General features: G+C 41.2%; 1 protein-coding gene across 1 annotated transcript in view; it reads right to left on the bottom strand.

Annotated features, from left to right (window-relative positions):
* Window positions 1-10,658, bottom strand: part of atp8b4 (ATPase phospholipid transporting 8B4) — a 254,191-nt gene extending 243,533 nt beyond the window's left edge. Inside the window, exons 1-2 of the mRNA XM_043677403.2 lie at window positions 10,328-10,658; window positions 2,707-2,802 (exon numbers count right to left, since the gene is read on the bottom strand). The gene's annotated coding sequence lies outside the window, so the exon portion shown is untranslated. The remainder of the gene's footprint in view (window positions 1-2,706; window positions 2,803-10,327) is intronic.
* Between the last annotated feature and the right edge of the window lie 11,346 nt (window positions 10,659-22,004).

The following is a 22,004-nucleotide window of genomic DNA, read 5'->3' as shown; positions in this document are numbered from 1 at the left end:
TATTAGTACAAAACTGGTTACCTTACATTAATTTCAGAAAGACAAATTACAACCTTAATAAAAACAGAAGTTGAGGAGAAAGCTCAGCAAGTTTGGCAGCATTAGTGAAGAGAATTCAGAGTTAACGTTTTGGATCCAGTAACCCTTCCTCAGAACCTTCCTCAAATTATAACCCCAAACTGAATTGCCACCAAACTATGGTTCTGACAACCATACTCTTCAGATTCCAGTTGCAAGTTAGTTGATAAAGATCAAAAGAGGAAGGTAAGGAAAATTGTTTGACCTAACTCAGCATTCATGGAGCAGGCTATTATATTGTCTGATAAGGTGATTTTGTGGCAGAGTGTATCACAAAGTACAAAGGGATCTGGGAGTGCTAGTTGAGGATTCTCTAAAGGTAAACATGCAGGTTGAGTCCGTGATTAAGAAAGCAAATGCAATATTGTCATTTATCTCAAGTGGGTTGGAATATAAAAGCACCGTTGAGCTACTGAGACTTTATAAGGCTCTGGTTAAGCCCCATTTGGAGTACTGCATCCAGTTTTGGTCCCCACACCTCAGGAAGGACATACTGGCACTGGAGCGTGTCCAGCAGAGCTTCACACGGATGATCCCTGGAATGGAAGGTCTAACATACGAGGAATGGCTGAGGATCCTGGGATTGTATTCATTGGCGTTTAGAAGATTAAGGGGAGAACTAATAGAAACTTACAAGATAATACATGGCTTGGAAAGGGTTGACGCTAGGAAATTGTTTCCATTAGGCGAGGAGACTAGGACCCGTGGACACAGCCCTAGAATTAGAGGGGGTAAATTCAGAACAGAAATGCGGAGACAGTTCTTCAGCCAGCGAGTGGTGGGCCTGTGGAATTCATTGCCGCAGAATGCAGTGGAGGCCGGGACGCTAAATGTCTTCAAGGCAGAGATTGATAAGTTCTTGATGTCACAAGGAATTAAGGGCTACGGGGAGAATGCGGGTAAGTGGAGTTGAAATGCCCATCAGCCATGATTGAATGGCAGAGTGGACCCGATGGGCCGAATGGCCTTACTTCCTCTCCTATGTCTTATGGTCTTATTCTTGCCTCTGAGGCAGAGCTTCAGGTTCAGAGCTCCAGGACATAAAGTTGAAGGAAATGGTCAACAAAATTGAATATCAATCTGCAAATCCGTCAAATTACACCAATAAGTTGGTAAAAGCAGGAGAGGTTCCAGGTCAGTAAGATGAGGGAAAGAAAATAGAAGCCACCATCAGCACGATTTGTAGCTCTGGAAAAGTGTATGTTGCCACAGTTCCTTGGCAGACCAGTTAGCCCAATGAGTTGGATGGTATGTGGATCAGATTTGTGCCAACAGTATGGAGACTGATGCCTGTTCTGGCCCTAATTGTGGTGAGGACTATACCGCTGTGGGTCAGCTCTGAAAATATTCGGAAATAGAACTCAAGAAGTAGTTATCTAAGATATTCAGTTTCCTGAAAAGGAGAAGATCATATGGCCCCTCTTAGCCTGGTTTGCTTTTCTATCAGACCATAGCTGATGTGACCCTCAATAAACCTTTGCTCTGTATCTCTTTGGTCTCTGACTAAACAAACAGTTCTCAGTTTCAGTCTTAAAAATCAACAATCAATCAAGCCTCAAATGCTGTTTAACAGAAGAGAGTTCCAATCATCCACCACCTTTTGCATTAGGAAGCATTCCCTAAACTTACTCCTGAAAGATTTGTTTCTCATTTTTAAACGCTGTCTTAATCCAAGGTGCCCCAATCAGCAAAAATACGTTTGAAGCTTCTAAATTTGAACAAACACAGCCCTAGTCATGTTAACTCTTCCCTTAACTTAGTTTTGCCTTGAATAAATTTGGGGTTTCAAACAAAATGTAGTAACAAACTTGTAACAAAACAATGAAAATTTACTTCTATTTCTCTTCCAAATTAATTATTCCCAATAACAGACCCAGATTTCTTTATTTACACTTTTTAGTTTTCCCCTGAATCATTGTATCCTTCTATATTCCAGTATACTTATTTAAAGTATCTCCCTCAGTTATCTCATTTCAAGATGCCCAATTTCATCAGTTTTTTTATTCATGCCCTCATCTTTGCTATACCAAAGGTCAGTTTTCTGGTCCTTTTTAAGCACTGCCAGCTTCCTTCATGTTCAGCTCGTTCTTAAATACCTCAAACCAGCTGCACAAGAACAAGGCATACAGTCCAACTGGTCCATGCCAGCATCGATGCTCGACATGAGCCCAGTCCCCATTTTTTAATGTAACCCTGCCAGCAAAAGACTATAGTGTATGTGATTTGAACAGTGTCTCAGACTCACAATCTTAGCACCATGGACTAACTATCTGAAGCAGCCTCCAAATTACATTTGCTGACCAAAAAGCAAACAGTTAATATGTGGGCTAATCTCAGTGTTACTGCTAATAATTATACAGAAGGTAGCTACTTATGACCATCACTGAACTCTCACCAATGCACACTAGTATATAATCTTCACCATATAAAGAGGTATGACTAATGAAAGCTATCATCTTAATTTACAGACCTATTTCCAAGCTCTGAAAACTACATTCATCAACTTAATGCAGCACTATTTAATTCCTGAGTGTGTTCCTCCTGCCTGAACCACTATTTATAAAGTGATGGCAATAACCAATAAATACAACACTGCAGATTGAAATTATATCAAGCTTCGGAGCTTACCTGAATAGAAGATAGAAGTTTGCAATGATGACATGCCAATAGCCACGAAAAGGCACTGGGTCAGTTCACTAACACAGTTGGATTTTGGCTTCCTTGCTGTGAGGAAAAGAAAAATGAAAATGTGAAATAGTAGTCATGATTTGGAGATGCTGTTGTTGGACTGGGGTGTACAAAGTTAAAAATCACACAACACCGGGTTATAGTCAAACAGGTTTATTTGGAAGCACTAGCTTTCGGAGCGCTACAGTGTGATGTAACTGAAATTATATATTGAAAAAGACCTGGATTCTTTGTTAAGTCTCTCATCTTTTAGAATGACCATGTCAGTTTCAGTTGTTTCATAACAAAACTTTTTTATAAGTTACATTCTCAAGTGAACTTTAACAATTGGTGTTATGTCAGCCCAGATAATGTATAGAAGGAGTTAGCTTCCCTGTGTGAGTAAAGTAAACTTTACTTAAAAACTGCATGAATCCATGTAAGATTCTGTAAATCCGTTTTTTAGATTAGAATCAGTCTGACCATTGTGGCACAGACAGCCCCACACAGGAAAGTTCACATCTTCAATGCATTATCTGGGCCAACATGACACCAACTGTTAAAGTTCACTTGAGAATGTAGCTTTTAAAATAAGTTTTGCGATTTACATATGAAAGAACTGAAATCAACATGGTCATTCTAAAAGATGAGAGACTTAAACAATCCAGATCTTCTTCAATATATAATTTCAGTTCCATCATACTGTAAACATTTGCTATAAATTCTGTGTCTTACAATCTTATACTCCGCAACAACCTGATAAAGGAGCAGCACTCCGAAAGCTAATGCTTCCAAATAAACCTGTTGGACTATAACCTGACAGTGTGTGATTTTTAATCATGAAACAATAGAAAGCAGTGGCTTATTTTTTCCTCAGACTTTAAAAACTACACCTTGGACACCTGCACTCTCTGAATTTCAACAGTTTTGCACCCACGGTCTTTTGTGCACCTAAACAGCTCTGGAGTTAGAGCGAGGAATCTCTGTCAGTATCCCTGAAGGCCTCAATAACAAGAGGAAATGCCAAAAACTGGGATACTTTGTGGACATCAGAAACAATGGCGTTTTGGTTTCCCTTTGCTTTTACCAAAGTAATTAATGAAACAGAAAGACAATATCTCCAAGAGCTCTGAATAACTGGAGTTCTTTTGACCCATTTTACAGCGTAACAGAGGTTAATAGAACAAATCAAGAGAGTGTTAAAGCTGAAACTTCTCTTGCAGAGTAGCATTAAGGAATTGACTGTGAATCAACACAAGAATGTTTGTGCTAGAATCAGCACACATTGTAAATGATTCATCCACTCCAGCTCAAACTCAAGCTGCACAACAAGAAATTAAATGCCTACCCCTGGTGAAAAGGTAGCATAGTGAGTTCAACGCATTCCTTTAGCACCTGGATAGGAATTCATCCAATAATTCCTATGAGTTCTAAGAACTCGATTTCATTGAGGTGCTTCAATGAAAGACCAGATTTTACATTATAAAAGACAGAGGATTTCAAAAGTAAGGAAATGATAGTTTAATTATGCAGAGGCTTGCTTAGACCTACCTAGAAAACTGAGGGCAAAGAGATATACTGCCCTGGGGAACAGTTCAGGGCATACTTATTGGAATTTTATCATGATATCAGAACTTAGAAAATGAAGTTAAAGGTTGCAGTTAAAGGTTGATTAGACAGGATACATATAGGGTGGAATTTTTCCATTTTCAAATGGGTTTTGTTGAGTGAGATTCGTGGCCCCCAGCCTGTCATGTCTCGAGAAACCTTTCTTACGCAATCACCCACTCTTCACCTCATGAATGATGTAGCTAGGCTTTTCAAAGTCCTTCTCTTTGGCATTGTACAGCTGGACAGGGTGAAAGTGCCAGGAACTTGTGGTATTTCTCCGGCTGGAACTAAAGTTAAAGTCCAGCTGGACAGTGCAAGCTAGAAACTGCTCCCTACCCTGTGGCACTTCACTGAGAGCATGGCCCAGAGAGGAAGTCCAGCTCCCTGCTTCACAGACAGGAACCTGAGAGAGCTAGTGAAGAGGAAATAGAGCTTTTCCCTGCTGATCACCACAGGAGGCTTGGACCCAGATAGTTCCCCAGCAGTGCGGTGTCCTGGGTTTAAAAGGTCCATGCAGCACTACAGGAAGGTCAGTGACCTTCTGTGCTCTGCAGGGAGAGTACGACTCTCTTCTCTCTATTACATCACATTCACAGGGCCACCACTTGCCCTAACTCTGCCACCGCAGAAACATCTCACTAAGTCTCATGGACTGCAACTGTCACTAATGTATACCCCATGTCCACTCAATGGCTCTCATACACTCCCAAACTGCTAATCCTTTCAAACCTCAGTGCTTCCTCCTTGCTTACTGAGGATACCTCTCCTGCTCTGGTGTCAGCACTAATCACTTATCCAAACATTTCCATCATTACTCAATGCCTCAATTTGTCTGATTGCAGGAAATATGGCTCATCCCAAGGCAGATGGCTCCACAAGTGTAATCCCTGGTCAGATTTCACTTGCTGTACAGGACTAGCCTATGGCCCAGTCTCTGGATGGCAGGGCCACACATCCCCAGACTCTGGTAGAACTGAACACCTGATTGACTGCGACCAACCCCTTGAATTGAATCAGACAAGCCTGTGATTGACTGTGGCAGTATCCCCTAACTATCATGGCCCCCTCCACCTCACTAAGGATTAGCTGCCCCTCTCATGTTGCCATTTGCTTAAAGCACGTGCAGTATGTTTGCTCTGTGAGCTGCTGACACATGTTGGAGCTGTTATGTTAACGCACCATACAACAAGAATTCAGCTCCCTTGATTGTTCCTCGTCATTACCAGCTACCTGCCTCTCCTTCTGTGTTAAAAAGCAACTTAATAAACAGGTGGAGGTGATGGCCTCGCAGTATTATCGTGATACTATTAATTCAGAGACCAAGGTAACATCCTAGGGACCTGGTTTTGAATCCCATCATGTCAGATGATGGAATTTGAATTTGATAAAAATCGGGAAGTAAGAGTCTATGTCAGGAAACACCCATTCACCAAAGTCCCTTTGGAGGGACCTGTTGTCTTGGCCTGATCTTGCCTACATATGACTTAAGACCCCCAGCAATGTGGTTGATTCTTAACTGCCATCTGGACAATTAGAGATGGGCAATAAATGCTGAGCTAGAGGCTGGTACAATTGCAACATTTAAGAGGCATCTGGATGGGTATATGAATAGGAAGGGTTTGGAGGGATATGGGCCGGGTGCTGGCAGGTGGGACTAGATTGGGTTGGGATATCTGGTCGGCATGGATGGATTGGACTGAAGGGTCTGTTTCCATGCTGTACATCTCAATGACTCTAGCTGCGACACCTGCATCCCATAAACAAATGAATAAAAAAAAGGCGCCTCCAAATATGTGCGTGTTTATTAAGAAATAAATGCAAGGACTAAAAGGCACATCGCATATGCAGAGCTGAATGTGTGCCTCATCGCATCAGTCATCTAGCAGAAGCATGCAAGTCATATGTGTCCCTGAACTCCACAGTAAAGTGATGAAGGCCTGGAGTGGTGTGAGAGTTGGTCCGAGAACAGGCATGATGATTTAGTTAGCCTGGGGGTTTGGGGCTCCGGATTTATGTGGACGTTAGTTTGAGGAGCTTGGTGTCCATGCAGTATGCATTGTATGTTGAAGACAGAATTGGATGAAGCAACTGACAAACCGCAGCCACCAGGCACCTATATGTCAGAAATTTGTGCTGGCTAGCTTCTCAGGAAAGGGAGAAGAGAATTGGAAGTGGTGTAGAAATAAGGTGAGCTGAACTATCAGTGAGATGTGAATGTTTGGTGGTAAGGTAGTAACTACTCAATTGTGAGATCCTAAAGCTGTCATTTAAAACTTGAAGGAAAAATCAGAAACATATTTTTTAAAGTCCAGATTACAATTTATTTTTTCTATTCTTGCCATGTTTTCTTGGGCTGGTGAAGCCTGGAATGGGACTCTGGCAGCGACATAGCATGGGCTGGTGAAGTCCAGAGCAGGACTAAAGAAGGAAAAGTTGCACTCACTTTAAGTTAAGTTATCTTCCTTTTGTCTATATTTGGTTAAAGAGAATACCTCCAATGCATGGCGACGTTATAAACTTTTCACCGTATTTTATATTGAATAAAAAAATCAATTCAATTCACTTTTCATGCCATTGCCCACATGCTCAAGGGAGAGTGAAATAGAAGTAATTTCCTCAAGTGAGTTGATCCAGAATGTTGGAAAGGGAAAGGGAGTAATAACCTGATAATTTAGGAACAAAATCTGGAAGCACTCTTCATATGATAAACATGTCAACTCTCTCCTTAATAGGGCTATATCAATTAAATGTTCAAGACTGAGAAGGATTAATTTCATAAGGCATAGTAATGGAGTGATATAGGACAAAAGTAAGTAGAATTGAGGTCCACATCAACCCTGGTCTAACAGAATGGAAAAACACACCTAACTGACTGAATACCTGAATCCTTTCCCTATGTTTCCGTGATTAAAAAAAATCAGGAAGAAGATAAAACAGTCCAGGAAGTTTAATTCACTAATGCACACAAATTAACTAATAAGACAATTTAACTCCTCCATTTTCTGATCAAAAGGAATCAAAGCGAATGTTGAAACAAAAATATTCTTATGAAGTTATACACTTAAGCACTGAGGGAGGATATTTTCCATCTATCAGTTCTCAAGTAGATTTAAAAATTTCATGAATGGGGGCAAGCCTTCCCATTGTTCATTTAGTCGAAAGGAAAGTTAGCTTACAGGCAGCAGTGCTACACTTGGACCAGGAGTGAGTAATATTGATAGTTTGGGCCAGAATAGAAAAATATTTAGAAACCTACTTGACAAACTGGCATACGAAATTACATTGTATAATCACTTCATCCAGCCTAAGAAAGAACAATATCATCAACACACAATATGGACAGTGTGACCATTTAAGTATCCATCACATTATGCTTCCAGCAAAAAGACAGTGAATTGTATATGGAAATATGGCAAAACTAATTGTAGAAAATATAACCTCATGCTCCAGAGGACAGTAATTTCTCTCACGGATGAGGTAACATTTTTAAAACAATTAAACTGCATTGCTACAACTCATAATGTTGTCTTGACCCTGCAATGTTCACCCATTGGATTTTGTATGCTATTTTGTATCGATGAAGAACATGGAACTTCTTGTTAATACTTCACATCCATTTATTATATTTCCAAATATATATAAAATGAAAATTAGCTTTCATCATTACTGTTCAGTGCTAACAATACTAACCACACTTGCTGCAACATTCAGATATTTGTCAACTTCTATTGCAAAACTCAAATTTTACAAAATCTATGTCCAAAAATCACAAGAGGAAAATCTTATGAGTAATAAACACTGACCAAGTCTATTACGCCAAAATCACCTAATTTTCAATCATTTACTAATCAGAGTAAGACTGAAGAAAATCACCATCCATGTATATTTATCCACATGAATTACATGCAATTTGTTGCTTAATCTTCAAAACCCACTCAAAACACACTATCCAAGAAAAGGCAGCCTTGCTTCATTTTGAAATAAGACAAAGTAGTAACTCGAGAAAGTATTGATTTTTTTTAAACTGTACACTGAATACAAAATAAAAGCAATGTTGTGTTACACTGTACTCTACAGTTCAACATCTAGCCAATACCATACTTTGCTCTATCATCTATCTTTTTCTTGGTTCTAGGTTGAACCTCCATCACGAGAAGAATTTAGACATTAACATGTTCAAAACATTTAAAAGATGGACTTATTGCTGAGCCTGCTAATGATTTACTTAAAGACAAGGCAGGCCCAACAAGTGAAGAAGAGAACTACCAATGAATAACAGCACAGTAATAACTAAAGACACAAGGATTTGTGAGAAATCCCATCTGATTAACTGTACAGCTGTAGACATATAACTAGTATAACTGTAGACATCTAGAAGCATCTGGGTGTCTGAATAAGCAATGCTTATCTGTGTAATGGAGGTGGTGGGAGGAGAGTAGATGACTGTATGAAATGTGTTCCAACACTAAGGATTTGAGATAGCATCACAAAAACCACAGAAACTTTGACTGTAACTTTCAAAAGGAAGTTGCACAAATACTTGAGGAGGAAAGAAAATCACAAAGAAATGGGGATAGAGGCAGGAACTAGACTTTCAAATGGCCTCCATTTGTGCTAAATTTATTATAATTCGAGAAGTGGACCCAAGTGAAAGCAGTTTATTCATGTGACCACAATTCTACACATTTATAATTGATGCAATCTAAAACAAGCCCTTCCAACATGCTGTAAAAATAGGTCTCAACTTCAGCACGCCTGCACATGCCACAGAGTTTGATGATGGAGTTAAATGCCTGCAGTATCCCTCCCTATCCATGAGGAAAAAATTAAAACAAAGATTTGCAGGTTACACAGCACAGTTTACGTTGCAGTGCAAGCCATCTGGGAGTTGAGATCATCTTAACAAAGTATTCAAATTCTGCACATGCTGTTTATATTGCCATCTCAACCCCCTCCATAAATTCTATCTTGCAACAGATTGTGCTCATAAACGTTTTAGTACACAGGAATTTAGTACTGCAGACCCCAATTAGTTCATCGTTCTCATGAAACAAAACACGTGTCAGCCATTGAACCCAATTTATCCTTTATATAGTTCAGCAAATATATGTTGAAATTCCTTTTAAATGCCTTGATTGGTCCCATTCAATAGTCAGTAGTGGTGGTATATTTTGTATTCTGGGAATTCGTGGTAAAGAACTGTAACATTTTCTTTATGCTGATCCCAAAGATATGTCCCAGGGGCATAAGTGGAAGGAATCTTAACCTATTTGATCTGAACATCCCCTCCCTATTCCTTAGCTTTACTTCATCTCCATGACCAGTATCCCTGGCTTTATGGTGCTAAAGCAACCCTGTTCTGCAGCTCCAATTCAAAATGAGATGCCTATGATCCATCAGCTGATCCTAAGCATGATCCTACCTCCCGTAAGGCCATTGTCATATGTACCGTGGACTTTGACGAAGAGGCATGGTGCCGAAGTTCCAACATAAACCTTTGTTTATGGGCTCCAAGTGTTCTGAAGTGTTGCCTCGCCGGCTGAATACCGTACAGACAACATGTCAAACTACCGAGCCCACAACCTCAGTGGCCAATTAGAGTTAAGGCGGTGCTAATGACCGCTTCACTTCTTCAGCAACAAACTGCAGCCTTTACCGCCAGCTCCTAAATAGTCATGGAAGCTCAAGGAATGCTCGCATTTCCCACTGCTGCCTCTTCAAACACAGCCACCAAGGGACTCTCTCTCTCTCTCACACACACACGTTACAACGTCTCGCCCCAAAACTATTACTCTCCGCTGCTCATTTATTGCAGACGCTCAGAATAAGAGAAGTTCAAGGTTGGGCACTTCTGTTAAACGGATTTCCTGCCTCCCACACCTCCCCCCCACTCCTGCTGAACCCTCAGCAAGAAGGGGGGAAGGGGGTGAGCCAAACCTCCAACTTGTAGCCTCCACAGTTCGGTACTCACCGGGCTCCCCGTTTCTCACCAACTCGCGGTGCAGAAATGAAACCGGAATCTAGCGGCTGCGAGCTGGGCTCAGCCCCTGAGTGTTAGTCACTGCAGAGAGAGAAGGGGGGAAACTCCTGTCACTGCTGGAGGATGAGCACTGGAGCTGGAGAGCTTTGTCTGGTCGGGGATGAGAGATAGACGGAGACGGGGCGGCTGGTCTGCACTGGGCAGGCACAAGGGAGCTGCAGAACCCCACTCGATGCTGAGAGGGGAAGGAAAGCCGCCTTTAGCTCCCAGCCAGCCTGGCCACAGATTGCACTCTAGCGCTTGAAGCGTTCAGTGCATTTGAGCAAACATTTCCATCGAGCCTGGTGCTGGCTAGCAGAGCACTGACGTGTTCCATCACAGCGTTAGCGTTCGCACGTATAGGAAGTCACTTTGATCCCCCAAGATTGGGAAAGACTTCAGTGTAACACTACATGGTTTATCCGCAATCCCATTCTCTTCGTTTTTTTTTCAATTAATGGTGATGTGGCGATTCCTTCCGCACATTTAATATGGGGACGGTTTATATTTTTGACTAAGAAAGAGATGTTACGCCCAAATTCCCCTCATCCCTCCAATTGTTTTTTTTTTAAAACATGCTAGATTCCAGTTTCCTCCCATTTTCTTTCAAAGTATCAGCGATTTTCCACTCTGCTCTCGAACGTGCACCAATCGGGACACACTGGGTTTCCCATTTAAAAGATACTCATTTGGATCAAGCCTTACATGACTCAGTGTTGTGTTCCGTTTTATAAATATCCGTTTTATCACCTTAATGGGACTACATGCATAGAGACAAGGTACAAGACAGTTCATTCGGACTAGGCAGGCCATGCTGATGTTTACTCTTCATTTGAGCTTCCTCCCATGTTTTCTCATCCAAATCTACCATCTAATTTCATCTCCCTCAGCCTGACCAGTGTCCCCACACATTGGCTGCAACCAATTCCCTGGGGCAGTGAGTTCACAATTCCAATACTTTGGGTATAAATGTTGGTCTTGATGGCGCAAGTGTCATTAATCCAAGTGCAAATAGCAGCCTAACAAAGATTATTGTTTAAGAAGCATGCCAATTGAAAACACCCACGGATGCACAAAAAGTAAACAGATATTTAATGGTGGTTTTTTTTTAAGAAGGCATGTCATTTCTACTGTTGGTGTTCCAGCACCACCAGCTTTGGAAGTCCAGGCTCCATATGGATGGTGAAAAGGCCTCAATATAAGAGCAGGCAGCCAGAAAGACCCTTCCCAGAGTTGATGGTCACTTTGACCAGGGCCCAGGAGCTGATACCCCAGCAGGACATCTGACACATCCCCACTACGTGACCAAAGTTCAAGAGAGTGTGACTCAAGTGTAGACAGAAAGCAGTCCCTTCAAGTGATAATACTCACTGCATGATTATATGGACTCTGTCAGTCCAGCTCCTTAAATCTCCTTAATTGGAAACCTGTTTGAAATAATATTGGAAGGAGCTTTCTCTCCCATTCCATACAATTAAAACCATCAATCCCCCCACAACCTGAGCCGCCTCTGGAGTTTTAATTTTGTTTCATTTAGGGATGTGAAAAGGAGGGCCCTGTATAGACTGCTGCTGCACACCGTCCACCTCTTCTCCCTCATCCACCGTCCGGACACGCCTTGGCGTGCCCATTTGCCACCGGGCGGTGGAGATCCCCAGTGGAGGGCTCTCTACGCGGGAGTCCTCCCCCTTTCTCTCGGGGATCTGGGGTGGAGGGTGTTGCACGCAGCAGTCCCTTGCAACCGCAGATTGCGGTGGTTCACGGACTCCCAGCCCAACTGCTTGTTCTGTGGCGCTGTGGAGTCCGTGGACCATGTATATATTGGGTGTGGGCGTTTGCACTCCCTTTTTGATTTCCTTAAAAACCTTCTCCTCTGTTTTTGGCTGCACTTCAGTCCCACGCTCCTGATCTTTGGGCACCTGGTACGGAGGAGGGAGGGCAGGTCTGAAGACCTCCTCGTGGGTCTGCTCCTGGGCCTGGCCAAACTGGCCATCAACAGGTCGAGGCAGCGGGCCGTGGAGGGGGTCGTTAGAGCCGACTGCCTGCCCCTCTTCCACGGTTACATTAGGGCCCGGGTGTCCTTGGAGAAGGAGCACGCGGTGTCCACCAACACCCTGGAGGAGTTCAGGGAGAGGTGGGCGCCGCAGGGAGTGGAGTGCATCATTTCTCCCTCCAATTCTATTTTGATTTAGTCCCTACCCTCCCCTTCACTGTTTTGATCACACGGCACTGCCCTTTGATGTGAAGGGCAGTGTTTGTCACTGGCCACCCGGGTGTTTTCCTATCTTCCTGGTGGTGGAAATTGAATAAAGATTGGTGCACTTTGTGTCTTTCACTGTGTCTCACACCTGCACACACACACACCATGGGTGCTGGGGATAAAATAAGCACTACCGCACTTAGGTGGTAGTATGGGGTATAAAAGAAAAAAAAAGAAAATAAAAAGGGGAGTATCCCTCCAACTCTATAAAAAAAAATAAATAGAGTGGCACTGCCCAAAAAAGAAAAAAGAAAAAAAACCCATCAATCTCTGTGTCAGGGTAAGCAAATGGATGTCATAGCTTTCCTCATTTTTACTTGGTGATCTTGTGGATAACACTGGGTGTGTGGGTTTAATGACATTTCTCAAAAAAATTCTTTTAGCTGGGCATCAGCCTTGCTGTGTTTTATAAAGTGAATCTTTTATAATAAGCTCACAAATTGGGGTTAACTGGAACATTCAAACAAAGAACAAAGAGTAGGCCACCTGGTCCTTTGAACCTGCTCAACCATTCAATAAAGTCAGGGCCAATCTGATTTTAATCTCAACTCTACATTCTGCATATCTCCAATAAGTTGCTAATGCCTTATCTCCCCTCGAAGATACGGTCAAACTCGGCCTTAAAAATATTTCAAGATTCTGCATCCACTGCCTTTTGAAAAAGGGAATTGTAAAAAACACACAACCCTCTGTGAAAAAAAAAGTTTCTTCATCTCTCTCTCTATCTAACATGGGTGATCCCTTAATTTTAACCTATGACCCTAGTTGTAGATTTTCCCACACAGGAAACATCCTTTCAAATCCACTTGGTCAAGTCTCGTCAGGATTTTATATAATTCAATTAAGTCACCTCTGACTGTTCTAAACTCCGGAGGATACAGGCCTGGGCTGTCTAGCCTCTCCTTATAATGAAATTCACACTTTGCAGGTAATGTTTAGTAAACCTTCTCTGAATTGTGCCCAATGCATTAACATCCTTCCCTAAGTATAGTGACCAGTACTGTACACAGTAATCCAGATGCAGTCTGATCAATGCTCTGTATAACTGAAGTGTAAACATTTGCATTGAAATCCCCTCTCAATAAAGCAAACATTCTGTGTGTTTTTGTGATTGCTTGTTGTACCTCTTTTGTGATTCTCAATCTTTTATGATTTATTCATCGGGACAACCAGATCTCTTTGCATCTGAGAACTCTACAACTTATCACCATTTAGATAATGCTGGAAGTCACAAGATACCAGTTTATAGTCCAACAGGCTTATTTGAAATCACAAGCTTTCAGAGCACTGCTCCTTCATCAGGTGATCGGATGAAGGAGCAGTACTCTGAAAATTTATTATTTCAAATAAACCCATTGGACTATAAACTGGTGTCATGTGACTTCTGACTTTGTCCATCCCAGTCCAACACTGACACCTCCATATCATTTCAGTAATTTCTGACAAAATGGACAATTTCACATTTTCCCACTTCATACTCCATTTGTCAGATTTTATCCTTATCCTTATCCTTTCAACATCCCCTTGTAGGATCATTGTCACAATGTCATTGTCCCCTTAATGTCCCCTTAAGTCATTGTCACAACTTTTTTCCTACCTCTAAATGGTGATAAGTTGTAGAGTTCTCAGATGCAAAGAGATCTGGTTGTCCCGATGAATAAATCACAAAAGATTGAAAATCACAAAAGAGGTACAACAAGCAATCACAAAAACACACAGAATGTTTGCATTATCTTTGTGCCATCAGCAAATTTAGTACCACACGTTTGATCTCTTCATCAAAATTATTTATACAAATCTCCCTTTGACAAAACCATGGCTCTGCCTGATTACCTTGAACACATCAAAGTGCCCTGTTGTAACATCATTAATAAGAGCTTCTAACAATTTCCTAATGACTGATGTTAAGTTACCTGGGCTATAATCTCCTGCTTTCTGTCTCCCTCCTTTTCTGAATAAAGAAGTAATCAATGATAAGTATTAGTTATTTTGCAACCTTCCTTTAATGCAAGATGATCAGCTTTGACGTCTACAAGTGAGTTTTCTTAGTGTCCTGTCTAACATTTATCACTTAACCAATATAACTGCAACAAAATTGATATTTAATCTGATTGCTGTTTTGGAAACATCGCCATGTACTAAACTGAATGCTGCACTTACCTACATTACAAATGTTGCCTATTTAACATTTCAAAAATACAACATTGACTGAAAATCACTTTGGGATATTGTAAGATCAAGATCCAACTTGAGTACAATTTTGATTTTTTTCTGATGCTGATCTTTCACTCCTTGCTTTTTCAGTATAATCTGATTAAATGAAGCACCTGCTGTTAGTTTTCAGGTCCTTTCATTTCTCCAGGACATGTGATTACAATATTGTGTATTCATAATTGCAACAATTTTATTAGAATTGTTTTTAATGGCCATTTCAGAGGTCGTTTTGCCTTGTGCCATTGTCACTTTTATCATTTGATCACTTTTGCCTTCCATCTTATCCTTGTCTCTGTGCTTGTTTAAAAAATGTTAGAGATCTGATTTCTCAGAGTTCAGAATAATCGGCCATTGATCTGAAAATATTAACCCCTCAGCTGGAAATTTCCCAATATTTGGCTAGTTGTCAATTTCGGGGAGTTTCGTGGAGGGTTTCTCTCTGTGAGCTGTAGCAAGTATCCTCGGGTAATTTCATGGTGCTGCCCTCACTAACTGGCACCATGCCTCCATGCAATGCTCTTGTAATAGTTTACACTCGCCAGCAACAGAAGTGCTCGCCACTTCAGGGGCCTTCAGAGATCCTGATGGCAACACCACATACAAAGCCCATCTGTGTCCCAGTTCAAATGCTGTAAACCAGGAATTGGACTTTCCCAGTGGGAAGAGATGGCAGATAGAGAAAACATTCACCCAACTTTGTCAACAGGGAGCTGCACTTCCCAGTGGTTGAGGTGGTCTCTTTCCACGGGACTGCTGGAGGAACCCACAGCACCAGGACAGGTCCAAAGTTGCCACTTTGGCCAGTTCTGTATCAACAATCCAGAGGAATGTTCAACAATGCAAAAAGGAAGTTAATAATCCTCTCTGCTCCATAAGGGTAACTACCAACTTCCTCTCTGTTAGCTTAGACCTAGTCTAACTCAACTAGTATAACTCCCCTCCCCGTCCCTCACCCACCAGCCAGAGTTTATGTCTCCCATTCTCATTGTTGCCTGCAGCATCTTCCTTCATTCACACTCTCCCACTCCATTAAATGCCCGTCCCAAATTACCACCCCTTCCTGTATTCTCCAGTTCCTACTCACTCTCTTGGGACAGCTCACTGCCTCTTTCCCAGCTGCACCAACACTAGCAGCTGTGCCAGAGACTTTCATCTCACTCAATCCCTGTCCTTGTCTCATTCCAGGAGAAAATGAGACACAAGTAGCAGGTCAACAAGGTGTGGTGCCTGACATCTGTCCTCCTCACCTCCTGCCAGGAGGGAATTCTTGCCTCAGAGGGAGAGGACCTTGCCTGCTCATATTGTGAAGCTGAGACCTCCATGTCTCAAGTAAGGATCATTGTCAAGTGCTGTTCTACTCTTTCGTCATGGTCAATGCCATTTTAACACTGCCGAGCCTCCATTCCTATCTTCCAACTCCTTCCTTTTCTTGTCTTCTGCCAGCACGAGCTCCATCCACACAGTCTCCTCCCTGAAGAGACTAGTCCCTCCAGCTAACACATCCACTTTCACCTCAGAATGTGCACCAGTGAGGCTGTCTCCTGCAACCTCCACCAGCTCAGAGCATGACATCTCACTTGGGCCATGAGCTAAGTTAGAGTTGGGAGCGTGATCTGGTAACACAGCCAGCTAAGGAAGAAATGCCCCAGGGCACCAACACTTGGAGGACCCCAGAGCCCAACACGTGCTCAGGTCCTCAGTGTAATACAACAGGGAGGGTAGCCATCCTTAGCACCACATACTATTATATACCTGTCTGAAGGATAGTTGTTCTTTCCCACGTGCCCAAACTAGCATTAAACATTTCCATGTATGAATGAGGGAGCATCTGATGTTATTAAGGTTTATATTAGTTTGTAAATTTAACTTTTATTGAACAATAGGAAAGGTGATGAACGAAGATACCAGCGAGCTGCATTTGCAGCTGAGAATAGACAGTGGCTGCTTGCTTTTCCAGCATCATTGCATTTATAATCAATGAATGGTGACTTCAGCCAACTCAGTTCCAGTGAATGCAATTACTGACAGACTGACCAACGCTGCTGCATCAAAGGGTGGTGAAGGTGATGTTCCTCATCATCAGAGTTCTCTCTTACCTGCTCAGAAAAGTGCTGCAGCTCTCACAGATCCTCGGCCTCAGTTGCCCAGACACAGCACCTGAGGATTATGTAGCGCACCCTGTCTGTACTGTGCTGCAATAAGCTGCTGGACCGTGCAGTCATTGGAACCTCATCTTGTGGAGATATCTATGGCCCTTGATGACCCTATTGCATTATAGTACGCTGAATGAGCTGAAGAAACAAGTTACCACTCTAACACTCAGTGTCAGCAATTGATGCTGTCTAGTTTCCCTGTGCTGCCTGGGGAAATAGCAACCTGTATATCAATGAAGTGCCATCACTGGAATGTTATAGCATACAAACAGGTCCCTTATTGCTCAGGAGAAAGTGAGGACTGCAGATGTTGGAGATCAGAGCTGAAAAATGTGTTGCTGGAAAAGCGCAGCAGGTCAGGCAGCATCCAATATGCCCGAAACGTCGATTCTCCTGCTCCTTGGATGCTGCCTGACCTGCTGCGCTTTTCCAGCAACACAGTTTTCAGCCTTTATTGCTCACCGGCATGATCCTAATCCAGTCCTTGAAACCTTTTGCAGAAAATCGGACTTCTCTTTCTTGACATCAAGAATCCCGTCTTTTCATTTTTGTCACATTTTGCCAACTGTCTCACCACTGCTCACATCATTCAGGGACTGGGAAAATTCCACTCCACAGGTGCTGCTTGACCTGCTGAATATTTCAAGCACTTCCTCTCTTTATTTCGGCATTTTCCTTTTGTACGATTTTATGGAATAATGCATAATTCTGGAAAAGACTATTGCATTCCAGTGTACTTACCCATACATCATTTATTGGTCAAACATTTTAATTATTGATCTCTTGAACATTTGACGTTATCTGGAAAAAAAGAACAGTTGAGCACAAAAATGTCATCACATGTGATGCTCACATTGTGATCAGTGATGGGTGCTGAAATGGCACAAAATATTGTATAAAATAATAACAAAATTAAAAATAATATAATTGTTTATATCCGCAGGAAGGAATGTAAAGATTTTGGAATGAAGCTATGTGAGTTGTTAAGGGTTACTTGCACAGCATTATTGCTTTACCATACTGAAGAATCCTTTTAGAATCCTTCTGCTAATTTATATTGCTAAACTAGGATATCAGGTGGACACACCAGCCCTGCAGTTCTTATCTTTGTTACTCCAAATCTCGCTGCTGTGAGGCACAAAATACAAGCCTATCCTGACTCATCATCCATTCATTTATTTACTTCCCTTTTCTGTGTAATTTCTTTAGCAGAAAGGCTAAGATCAGAATTTTAACAAGAATCACAGACAGATATCTCAATTAATTTAGTATAGGCATATTCAATATTATATTTGGGCAGGACATCCAGATTTCCTCTTTGTACTTGCACTTTCATTGCACCAGTGTGTTTAAAATGTCATAGAGTCATTCAGCACAGAAACAGACCCTTCAACTCAACTCATCCATGCTGACCAGTTTTCCTAACCTGAACTAGTCCCATTTGTCTGCATTGCGCCTGTATCCCTCGAAACCTCTCCTATCCATGTACCTGTTCAAGTGTCCTTTAAACGTTGTAATTGTACCTACCTCGACCACTTCCCGTAGCAATTCTATACGTGTATCACCTTGTATATAAAAAGGTTGCCCCTCAGGTCCCCTTTAAATATTTCATCAATGCCGTCTAATTTTAGACTCCCCTACCCTGGGGAGAAGACTGCAGCTATTCACCTTATCTATGTCCCTCTTGATTTTAGAAACCTCTATCAGGTCACCCCTTCAGCCTTCTACACTCCAGGGAAAAAAATCCCAGCCTATCCAGAGAAAAAAATACTGCCAATCAATGAAAGAATAAAATGCTTTTATATTGTACTGTGTTTAAAGTAGTTGTTATTACTTCAGAATTACCACTAAGAAAAGTGGTAAGAAGAAAATCTTTGCAAAGCATAAATTTTATCTAATATTAATCTGAATTATCAGCATCATTCTATGGATGATATACTTATCATTTTTGTTTGAATCTGGAATTCTTAGTTCTTTTTTATAAGGAGCAGTGTGCTTGTGGAATCTAGCTGGCTTTCTAACCCATGTTGATGCAGTTACTTAATTCTTTCTCAGTTGTTTGTTCTTCTTACGCTTCCTTTTCTCATGCATTGAGGTTATACCTTCATTGTGTTCTACTGACAGATTGGTCCAAATATCATTCACTGACCATTTTGGTTGTGTAATTTTAATTTGAATGGGTTTACCAATGGCACTACTGGGTGTTTGTAATAAATTTCACTTCCTATGTTCCTTCTCAAACGAGCACAGTCTCATGTTATCTTTCCAATTTAACCTACCTTTCAGTTTGATGATGACCATTACACTCATTTCTGCTACTTTAAGTAACGTTCTCACTGAACTAGAACCTTTATCCTCTCTCAGTTTATACAGAGTAAACTGATTTCATGCAACAACGTACATGAATAGGTAAAGTTTGGAAGGATATAGGCCTGGAGCAGGCAGGTGGGACTAGTTTAATTTGAGATTATGTTTGGCATGGACTGGTTGGACCAAAGGATCTGTTTCCGTGGAGTATGACTCTGTAAGTACTCAGGGCTGTTAACTATTTTTGCATTAAATGAATTTGGTATATTTTGTACTGAAATGTTGCTGTTGTGTTAGACATAGCTGCCAAGGAGTGAATTTCATAGTCATGAACTGAGAGATGTGGATCTTAGAAAGGAAGGAAGTGGTGTACTGTAATGCCACTCGGTTAATAATCCAAATGACCAAGCTAATGCCTTGGAGTTCAAATTCCAAAATAGCAGACAGTGAAATTTAGAATGAATATTTTAAAGCTAGAATTAAAATTTACAAGCTAATTTCTGTCGATTGCTGTAAAAACCGATCTAGTTCTTTCCTTTCAGGAAGGAAATCTGCTATCCTTACCCGGTCTGGTCTACATGTGACTCCAGACCCACAGCAATGAGGTTGATTCTTAACTGCCCTCTGGGCAATAAGGAAGGGCAGTACATACTGGCCTAGTCAGTGACATCCACATCCCATGAACAAATGTTCCAAAATTGAGGAAGGTGAGGCGATATTGTGAATTGGTTCCTGTGACACCACTCTATGGAAGTCACCTAAGCAGTCTCTGAACGATCCAAACTTGTTATTGTCAGAATGGGTAATTCGTTTGAGTACAGGAGGAGCCAGTAGACCTATTGACCAACTTCTGGACATTTAAAGCTGGAAGAAGGTCAGTTGCCAAGTCCTATGTTTCCTGCTGAACTTGGATGTGTGTCAGAAATCATGGCATCACAACCATTCAAAAAAACATGGGTAAGGGGGATTGGATAAAAGCATATTCTCCTTAAAATTATACCAGCCAATTTCAAAATAATTGCAAATCGGAACAGTTTTACTTAGCCTGCTGCGAGGAACAATCACAATTTCCAAACAAATAATATTCAGAGGAAACAATACAAATTTCCATAAGTTTTGAATTATACAACATAGGATAGAAAATACGATAGGAATTGGTAACAAAAGATTGAATTAACAGATCATTTTAATAATGGGACATAGCACAATGAAAAGCTTGTGAAACATTCATTCTTTCTTCCACCATATTCCCCATTGTCACCAAAATGAAAATCACTGCTGTGTAATGTGAGGCTGTGGGTAGGGTTTAGAGCATGCACTTCACTCACTGGATTGTCTGTGTGCCTTGCAGATTTTTTGCTACAATGAGATCAGAAGTCTACTTGACATTCTCTGTGGTTTAGCCAACCTTCAATGTGAGGGGGTGTGCATAATGATGAACAATTCAGCATGCGGATAATTATAATACTTTGCAAAATGCAGGTTTCCTTCATTCAGAAAATAAAAAGGAAAAGTTAAACACCCTCTGAATTTTGTATTAAAGTCCATGGATCACATGCTGGTCAATAACATTCATTACGTTTTCAGTCATTTACATACTATTTATGAGTTTTATAAAGGAAGGGATTGAGTTGTCACATAGTCTATTTGTCCTGTAACTTATTTGTGAAATGATGCCTTTACTACTCAGTTCCAAAACATTTAATTTCAGGATGTTGCCAGATATGGAGGGTTTGAGTTTAAAGAAAGGCTGGATAGGCTGGGACTTTTTAAAGTGAAGTGTAGTAGGCTGAGGAGTGACCTTACAGACATTTATAAAATCATGAGGGGTATAGATAGGGTTAAAGGCCGGTGTCTTTTCCCAAGGATGGGGCATTTCAAGATGAGAAGGCATATTTTTAAGGTGAGGGGAGAGAGGTTTAAAAAAGACACGAGGGGCAACTTTTTTATGTAGAGGATGATTCGCATGTGGAACAAACCTCCAGAGGAAGTGGTGGATGTAGGCATAGTTACAATGTTTAAAAGACACTTAGTTAAGTCCATGAATAGGACAGGTTTAGAGGGATATGGGCTAGGAGCAGGCAGGTGGGACTAGTTTAGTTTGGGATTATGGTCAGCATGGACTGTTTGGACTGAAGGTTCTGTTTCTGTGCTGTATGACTCTATGACTTGATGCAGTTGCCTGCCTTATAGTTGTTAGCCATTACTGAACAAATCAGATGACATTTTCTGAGTCTGTCACTCAGATTGCTCAGTTGGACGGAAGACGTTTTTATTCTCTTGAACTTATGGCATTTATGCGTGTGTTTGACACTTCTCATGGTAAATTCTCTGAGACTTTATTTTCATTAAATTCTCTTTGTTTAGTTGAAAAGGTCTCTCATTGGCTTCTGTAACCTTATTCTCTAACCTTTAACTAGTGGATGTAGAAGGTATTCACATGAGACACACACAAAATGATACTAATGGTGATATCAAAGTCACATAGAAATAACAAGAGCTAGAATGGCACAGATGCTTGAACCTGGTGTGCAGAGAATATGAATGTATGGGTATGGATCAAGTTATATATAAAGTATTCTTGCCCAAAGATACATGGACTCCAGTGCCATACTTTGGAAAACCGAACAGACTTAGAACCTAAATACCCACAACAAAACATTGCTTGTATATCTGAAGTGAAGTAGCTATAATA

Source organism: Chiloscyllium plagiosum, unplaced genomic scaffold (genome assembly GCF_037043375.1).
Source record: "Chiloscyllium plagiosum isolate Xiang-an unplaced genomic scaffold, Cpla_swu_hap1 HiC_scaffold_39, whole genome shotgun sequence".
In the NCBI taxonomy this organism is placed as follows: Eukaryota; Metazoa; Chordata; class Chondrichthyes; order Orectolobiformes; family Hemiscylliidae; genus Chiloscyllium; species Chiloscyllium plagiosum.
This window is presented reverse-complemented; position numbering and strand designations above follow the sequence as displayed.